Here is an 8,301-nt window from a genome sequence, read left to right as displayed (position 1 = left end):
GAGTACACTACTCGTTTTCCAAAAACCCAAGTATTATCCTTTAACGGTGGCTCAAATTTCACATACATTTTTTTCGTTATCAGAGTTAGTGAACTAGCAGAACGGGAACAAATCAAGTATAAGAGGGAGTCCAAATATACATAACCAATTATTCGTGTGGTTGCCCGAAAACTTATACAAGCCAATGTCTCATAACAAAAGATTGAACAAAAAAAATAATAAGAGTAGACTATAAATTAGAGCTGCATAGCCATCGATCTCTCAATGTGACGCACCAGAGTCAACCCATACATCATCTATGTATCATGGACACTGAATATGCACTACCAGAAAATTTGGCAAAGGCACGGATAAAAGTCGTAGCCAAAAACCTATGGCTACGGTTTTAGTCTGTAGCACGACCGTAGTCGTAAGTGCCGTAACAGTAGTTCTAAAACCTATGACTACAAATTTAATTCATAGCTATAGATTTCTATAGCTACAAATATAATCCGTAGCAACCATTTTTGTAGCGAAAAGTATGTACAACTATGGATAATATTTGTAGCTAAAATAGTGCTGGATCCGTAGAAATATGCCGAATTTAATAATAGCTACAATTGTCAAATTACTAGCTACGGTCAATATCCGTAACTATTTCCTACATTTAAAATAATTTATAATCTTTCATTCATTCAATTACCACCTGCATATTCATTCATTCATTCATTTAATGACAATCAATTACAATTACAATTACAATCATTCATTCATTCAATAATTAATCAATTACAATTATTCATTCAATTAATTACAATTACAATTATAATAATGCTGAAAAGACAAATCTTAGTGAGTCTGTGTGCACTCGCATATGGCCAGGTGCATCCTTCATCCACCATAGATAGAAAATGAATTCGATTATCAGTAGTCCACCTGCACATCCGACAACTATACCGATAACTTCTCCTGTGCATCTTCTGTAATTATTCGAGGGCAGACCACCACTAGAGGACTCTACAACATAAAAACAAAGAATCAGTCAATTAAAGAAGGACGAAAACTAAATGCAAGGACAACATAGAATTCCCCTTATGTAAACTGAATTAATGCTCTAAACAGTGTTCCCACAAACAAATTTTCATAACATCATCCAAACATGCTATGAATAAATTTTCAGACTAAAAATGCACCTAACACCGTTGAATAGTGTTTTTAGGTGTTATCGAATCCCACCCAGAGGTTTGAATTGCTGCTCATTTTGAAATCAATAGAATTTAAATCATTATTTTAAAAACACTGAGCATATGACTAGGGTTGTCAATGGGCTGGACCCAGGGCTAGCTTCAGCCTGGACTCTAAACTGGTAGGGCCAAGCTGTTAGGACTGTCCTATTCAAAATTTGTTTTTTTGTTTGGCCCGGGCTCTAACCAGTTTTTCGTTGAACAGATCTACTGAAGAATCAATTTCGAGGTGGAGTTGAGCTGTCAAACATTGATTCTTCTCCACCAGGAATGAGTTTTTTTCCCCTCTATTTAGTAGTAAGCTGGGATCAGAACCATGACATCATTGTTGCTGTGCTTGGTTATACCAGTGAGGAAAGGTTCAAACTCAGGTCAAATGAGGTTATGGTAATCAGTGCCATTTTAATGAATTACAAATCCAATTCCACATTAACAATGATTTTTATGTCATCAAAGATTGCATGAAAAAGCCGAGATATGAACTATTTCACTAGTATACTTCATATTTACAACTACCTTATAGGTCCACCTTTTTCTTCAATGAAACAATAATACAACGTTGCACTATGTCCGGAAAAAAAAAAAAGAAAGAAAGAAATTGGTACAACTATTGGGAGATGACGTAAATGGAGCAGATTATGTATTATCTAGTTGTTTGTATGCATAGATCTTCAAAGCCACCCATCAGATAACCAGTAGAATAGGAAATAATTTTTGGGAGAGCAGGTAGAACCATGTGCAGAGTAATAACAAAGATAATACGATTTTCATCATTTTGACCATTGATGCATAATGACAACTCTAGATCTTATAATAAAAAAAACAAGCAACCGATTCCCATATCCATTTGAAAGGATAGTGTTTTACCTCTACTTTTCCCCTGCCCACAACAGTTGCAGTAATGGCAGCAGCATCTTTGACTGTAGATAGAGCCGCGGTAGCAAGTCGCTTGACATCTTCGCTAGTGCCATTTTGTACAAAAGTCGGCCTCTTCTGTGGTAGGTCTTGCCCGAATGATGCCTTCTTAGGTACCAGACCAAGATTTGCCATCCAATTCTATAAAATAAGATCAATGTAAGAAGCACACATTAATTTCTGGCAACCAAATAATCAAAGATTTTGCAAACCACTATCAATGCTTGAATTGGGGGAAGGAGAAATCCTCACAGAAGAAGATTTTTGTGCGGTTTTGTTCCCTGTTGAACTGGATTTATTCATAAGTAACTTTGGTGTCTTAACAGAGATGCTGCTATTCATTTTCTCCCATGTAGCCTTGACCCGTGCTTTCCTTTCTGTAATAATTTGACAAGGCCATCATGTTAGATGATTAGACTAATTTTAGACAAGGCCATCATGTTAGATGGAAGATCATGCTTCTTTCTAACTTCACACTTCCCTTTTATCATCTTCACTGTAATACACCTACCAAGAATCATAATCACCCTCATATTTGCCAAAAATGTCAGAAAAAAAAAAAAGCAATCCCGATTACATGAAATGTCGTAGATGAGAAGGGCTTCTCAAAGAATCTGCTAAGTGTAGAGCTGGACACAAGCCTAGCCAACTTATACAAGATCTAACTTGTAGAAGTCAAAACATAGACTAAAAATAGATAGGTAGGACAGCTAGGACTGCTTAAGTTGCTCAAGAAGCAAATTAAAAACAGATAACTAAGATGCGAGATGCGAAGCTTCATACAATCCCAAGATGGCAAGAGAAGATCAGACTAATGTGTTTCAACAAATTCTAAATATAACAAATCATTGAAAATATTAAAATCAGAAAGGCACTTCCTCTTTTTTAAAGATAGCTCATAAGAAATGAGAATACACACAGTAATATAATAGGTGGGGAGCATACTTCACATATCAGTGGAACCATAACATGTACATGTAAAAAGATAACAACATTAGCCTCTTGTCATGTTCCGCCACTTGTCCTTCAAATCAATCTGCGTAGTTCAATCTATGATCATTAAATTAATGCCATGGAGAATACAAGAATACACGACAATGTAAATGAGCAGGAGCACCATAGATAACTCTATTCTATCCTTGAATATTTGATGGTAGTGGTTTAAAATGAATTTCTAGTTCCCTTTACCGTGGCTTCACAAGCAAATAAGTATGAGATAGTGGAAATGTTTATCCTTGACAAATTTGGTAGGAATATTAAATCTTAAAAGGAAAAGTGATTAACTTCCAAGTAATTTAAACATGGAAAGTGTGGACGAAAAACATCTGAAGTAACTTCACCTAAGACAACTAGAACTCAAGTTAAACCACCTAAATCAAAAGTTGTATAAGCATGCTTCAGTTTATAATAAGAAAATATTATGAAGCTCATCCATTTTTAAAAGCAAAATGCATGATCATTCACATCTCTAAAACTTATCCATTTTTTCCATAAATACAAGAAAGTTTCCAGCACAGCAAGATGTAGTCATACACTCATACTCAGCATAAAGATTCAGCACTAGCGGAAGAATGTTCTGCTTTTCCATATGCAAATAAAATAGAACTGATATATTTCTGCTTTTATATCTTACGTGGAGCCACAATCCAGTGTTTGGTACAAGCAGGCAACAGAATGCAAGATGCATGATGTGGACTGCAAGGCCAATTTGAGTGTCATTACCATATGGTAGCTCTATATAAATCGAACGAATCTGAATGAGGAATGAACACTTATGAAGGTTTCTAGTTTCATGACTTTGTAGTCACACAAGCTGCAGGGATAACTCTTCCCATATATGACCTTGGTGCAGTACTAAAACTCACTTGCCTAACACACAACTTTCATGAATCAGATCATCGAAGTTATTCCCAACCGTATGAAATTCTATACTGAGCAACACAAAACTAAAATGGTTGTGACATAATATACCTGAAATATAAAATTTTCCATTACATTCTTTGTATTTTCATCATTATCCTGTAAAAAGAGCATATCAAAGCCTTGATGAAATTACCTCTCCATTCTAACCAAAAAGGGAATAAAACAAATGACAACTAGAAAGATTGTTGTAACCATTAGCTGACTTATACATTTTGTTCCATTTGAGGATGAGACTACCTGATTTTTGAGGTAGAGATCTAAGCATTATTACCAATCAAATGGAAACATTAACTCTTGCAAAGGATTTGCATGTGGTATCTCCTTTGGATGATTGAAGAGGACTCAATAATGTAACATGTGACAATAAGTGAGCTATGAAAACAAAAATTCCTTGGAGGAAAATGCTATTAGGATAATGGTCCATGCAGAATAGTAAATAGTAGTATCCATCTCTCTCACGCAAAAAGTAACATCCATAAATTAAAGGGAAAAGGAAAAGAACTAATTCTCACAAATTCGAGCAGTCCAAATTCAGAGGAAAGAATCAGATAATTAATAGAATTAACTGAGATTACCTGGTCATGAAAGCCAAGTTGACTCAACTCGATCATGACACCATTTAAGGTCTTCTACTTTTCTTAACCAATAATATTTGGGTAAAGCTAACAGGGAAATTGGTTTAGCTAAAGCCACAAAAGAGAAGTGCGAACTTGAAGAGTTGATCCATGGCTTCATAAGTTGATAAATCAGACTACATCTTCCTTTCTTTCCGATGGGTAGGAGAGAAGATTGCACCTTCATAAACTTGAGGCCATCGGCCATGGAACAATGGCTTTAACTTCAAGAAAATCATAGTCCATAGCTAGTTATTTAGCCTCAATTTAGAACTTGAGCAAGTATCAACTAGACATGGCTCTAACTTCAAGAAAATCATAGTCCATATCTAATAGGGAATTTAAAGATTGATAGAAATGAAATAAACAGTTGCACTGTTATGATTGCAGAACTCATCAAAAATACATTAATTTTCAGAAGGAAAGCTACAGGCATTAGGGCATTTGGAAATGCCACCAAAGTTACCGTAGAAGCAAATCTTTTAATACCATGCCTAGCGACACTGTATGTACTCCAACCTTGGATTTCTTACACTCCTTCAAATGCTTAGAGTTGCCTTAGACCACACTTGGTCGAACCATAGCTACAAATTCAAAGAATATAAAGAACAAATTAAATATATAGATCGGAATAAAGGTTTTGAAGAACCTCACCCAAATGGGCCAAGAAAACTTCCAATCCACCTTGATGGCTTACAATTTTCATGTTTCAAAGACAGAGAATGCAATCATGCAAACCTTAGTTACATGAAAATCTACATGTAAATTCACTCATTGTCACCATCATCATAATCATCATAGCCTTTTGGTCCCATATGTCTAATATTGGATCCCTAGTAGATTACAATTAGAGGTAAATGAAGGCACAACATACATAAAAGTTGAAAAGCTGGTGGGAAGCGAATGGTTACAAAAAATGCACCACCTGCAAAGGGGCTATCTGTTGGTCCCATAATTGTTGCTTGCCAGTGGAACATGTCACCAGCAACAAGACCTATAATCATATAAAATATCTAATTCAAAAAAGCTAAGAACCAACCACAAAAGACCTTAGAGCTAAATAGGAAGCCAAACCCAACCATAAATTAGAAACAACTAGAAAATGAAGTGTCGAAGTAATTTCCAGCAGTCTGCTAGTCTATTCAACTCAAATGAGAAGACAGAAACAACTAGTGCTTGAGAAATTAGAGCAGCTAATTCTCATATTAAAACATGTCTGCTAGTCTATTCAACTAGAAAGAGAAGACAAAAATCAGACTGGAACTAGGTAGGCCTTGATTGAGAAACCATTCAGGCATTGACCTGAACCCAAGCCCAGCAAAAAATTAAAAAATAAAAATGAATCCACAAGTTCGATCCATGGTGAGCCACCTACTCATCAATTAGACCATGGTGCGAAAAACTACCTCCCCTGATTAAATTGACAGTTGTTCATCAGGTTAGGAGAGAAGAATATTTTTCAAATTAACCGTTCATTGGACGTCTACTGATCAGCAAGTAGGACATTGGCTCAGCATAATCTTTATTCATGACCCATCTAAAGTGGATCCCATGATTTTAACAGTGTGGCTTAAGCTAAATATATCTGTGTACAATTTCTGGCACAATCACTTTTTCCCGCAAGGTCATCCTTTTTTTTTTTAGATAACAGTTTCATTGAGTAGAAGAAAGAAACAAAGCGATCGAAGGCATTAAGTGACCCCCTCATCACTGATGCAGAGGCCAAGTGAACAGGCACTAAGAGAAAAAAAAAAGAGGAACAAAATCAAGAGAACAGGAACTACAAATGTCTATTTTGAAATCATACCAAAGTCAATAACATTGCTTTTCTACAGCATAAACAAACAAAATTATACATAGGAAGCATGCAGTTTCTAAAACAAAATTAGTGTCAATAAAACATGCTATATCAGTTGTAGGGAAGGCTCGGAAGTAATATAAAACCAAAATAAATAAAGAATTCTACCCACCATATATAACAAAGAGAATGCATCCAATGCTGACATCTAAGTTAGTTATCAAGCACTCAATCTCAGTAAACATGGCACGTATGCATGTGAACCAGAACATTCATCTATGGTGTGCTACCATGTATTGACCATATGCCAAAAATTCCACCAATCAGATCCCAGTGATTGATTAGAGCATTTTTATCCATTTAGGGGTTACAGGTCAGGCTCAGGACTAGATCTTGAGCCATTTCATCAAACAGTTAACATGCGTGAAATCTGAAACAGAGAAAAATAGATACAGAGAGAGGAAGAGATCAAACCTATGGAGAGGAGCTTCAGATTTCTTCGATTTTAAGAGATGCCTAAAAAATGTGAAAAGGGGCTTTCGAAAGGTGTGTGTTTGCTTCGGGTAGGAGCTTCGTGGCTACTACAATGGAGGTTTGAGCAAAAGATGATGTGAGGGAGATAGAAGAGATGTCAGAGATGCATTGAAGAGAGATGAAGGAGAATGAGAGAAAGGGAAAGGAGATCGGGACGAAGATCGAGAGAGAGAGAGAGAGAGAGAGAGAGAGAGAGGGGAATAGGGAGCAGAGATCAGGTGAGAGAGAGAGTGGGAATAGGAGAACAGAGAGAGGGAGAGAGAGAGAGAGAGAGAGAGAGAGAGAGAGAGAGAGAGAGGATTAGGATTTTTTAGGTGAGGCTCTGTTTTGAGCGCGCGCCCATTTTTGGCATGGATTGGGTACCCATCAGGACAAACTTTTGGACAGTCTTGTTAAGGGCTACGTGGGGTTCACCATGATATATGTGGTTTATCCATGACGTCCATCCATTTTAATACTTAACTTTATTTTATAATACCAAAAATGAGTTATATTGAATGCCCAAGTGGACCACACAATAGGAATCACATGTGATATAATCTCCATTGTTTCCTACCGTGTGGTCCACTTAAGCCGTCAATCTACCTGATTTTTTGATTTCATGACCTAAAATGATATGTCAAAATAAATGGACAGCTTAGATTGAACACATATATTGTGGTGGGCCCCATAGAGCCCTTACAAGACCGTTAATTTATAATGAAGCAATGGTGGTGCAGAAACTCTTTAGCTACGGATTAAAACCATAACAATTTAGCTATGGTTTATATCCGTAACAAATAACTAACATGATTCATAGCCTTTGCCCATTTTTTTGGTGGTGATGGTTTGATAGCATTAATAGCTATCCCAGTAAGGTGTAAACCCCAAGATTTATTGTATCATCAAGATAATTATGCCTAGTTATCAAGAATAGTGTAAGATAAATATTTCACAATGATTATCATAGTAATCAGATAAGATTCATCATATATGCATTCATTAAATAAATTCCACAGAGATAAATTGTTTAAATGCATGGATGCATGCACATGCTCAAGGACCCGGGGATGCATATCCAGCTGATAAAAAGGTCACCCAAGGAGAACTAGGCACCTGAAAAAGTACCTAAAGGTACACCCTAAGGAGAACTAGTCACTCGGAAAAGACCATGTAATAAGGACACCCAAGGTGAACTAGTCACTCGAAAAAGTACTTAAAGGTACGCCCTAAGGAGGAATAGGCTCATGTTTAAAGGTAACATCTTTAATTAATGGCCAATTATAGTTCTACAAGTGGATCTTACCATCACAAG

At 36.3% G+C, this 8,301-nt stretch overlaps 1 long non-coding RNA gene across 1 annotated transcript; it reads right to left on the bottom strand.

The window, feature by feature from the left end:
- Positions 1-5,436: 5,436 nt before the first annotated feature.
- LOC131252008 (uncharacterized) lies at positions 5,437-7,226 on the bottom strand. The gene is made up of 3 exons (XR_009174097.1): positions 6,948-7,226; positions 5,601-5,669; positions 5,437-5,508 (listed from the first exon to the last, which is right to left on the bottom strand). It is a non-coding gene; the product is annotated as an uncharacterized LOC131252008 (long non-coding RNA).
- Between the last annotated feature and the right edge of the window lie 1,075 nt (positions 7,227-8,301).

This window comes from Magnolia sinica, chromosome 7 (assembly GCF_029962835.1).
Source record: "Magnolia sinica isolate HGM2019 chromosome 7, MsV1, whole genome shotgun sequence".
NCBI lineage: Eukaryota > Viridiplantae > Streptophyta > Magnoliopsida > Magnoliales > Magnoliaceae > Magnolia > Magnolia sinica.
This window is presented reverse-complemented; position numbering and strand designations above follow the sequence as displayed.